Source organism: Wasmannia auropunctata, unplaced genomic scaffold, assembly GCF_000956235.1.
Source record: "Wasmannia auropunctata unplaced genomic scaffold, wasmannia.A_1.0 LD336101.1, whole genome shotgun sequence".
Lineage (NCBI taxonomy): Eukaryota > Metazoa > Arthropoda > Insecta > Hymenoptera > Formicidae > Wasmannia > Wasmannia auropunctata.
Genome location: NW_012026789.1, coordinates 931131 through 931612, shown reverse-complemented (window position 1 = coordinate 931612; position 482 = coordinate 931131). Strand labels below are relative to the sequence as shown.

The 482-nt window shown below is 40.0% G+C and overlaps 1 protein-coding gene across 1 annotated transcript in view; it reads right to left on the bottom strand.

Annotated features, from left to right (window-relative positions):
* LOC105461097 overlaps window positions 1-482 on the bottom strand; it is a 47429-nt gene that overhangs the window by 20798 nt on the left and 26149 nt on the right. The window lies entirely within an intron of this gene.

Sequence of the window (482 nt, the reverse complement as noted above, 5' to 3'; positions counted from 1 at the left end):
CGAAACACGAGACCACAGGCGTGACTCCTTCAGAATTGTATTTTGGTCGAGATCTGAGATTACCTTTGGATTTAATTTGTGAAAGACCTCCAGAGCAAGAGTCAGAGTCTTGCTCTGTTGAAGGCTTTATTAATGACCTAAGAAAGAGATTAGAGGATATTCAACGCAGGGCTGGAGAACAGATGGCAGCCAAATCTTTGCAAATGAAATTTTGGTATGATCGTAAAGCCAGGAAAATCGAGTTCAAAGTGGGGCAAAAGGTTTGGTTTTATAATCCTTTGAGAAAGAAGGGTAGGGCTTTTAAATTACAGAGCAATTGGGAAGGTCCCTTTTTAATTATCAAGAAGCTTAGTGACGTCGTTTTCTGTATTCAGAGGTCGCCTAGGAATAGGAAAAAGGTGATACATGCAGATAGATTAGCTCCGTTTTTAGAAAGACAGGAAATGTTTAGAAAAGTCGAAGCTTAAAGGAGTTAGGGGGAA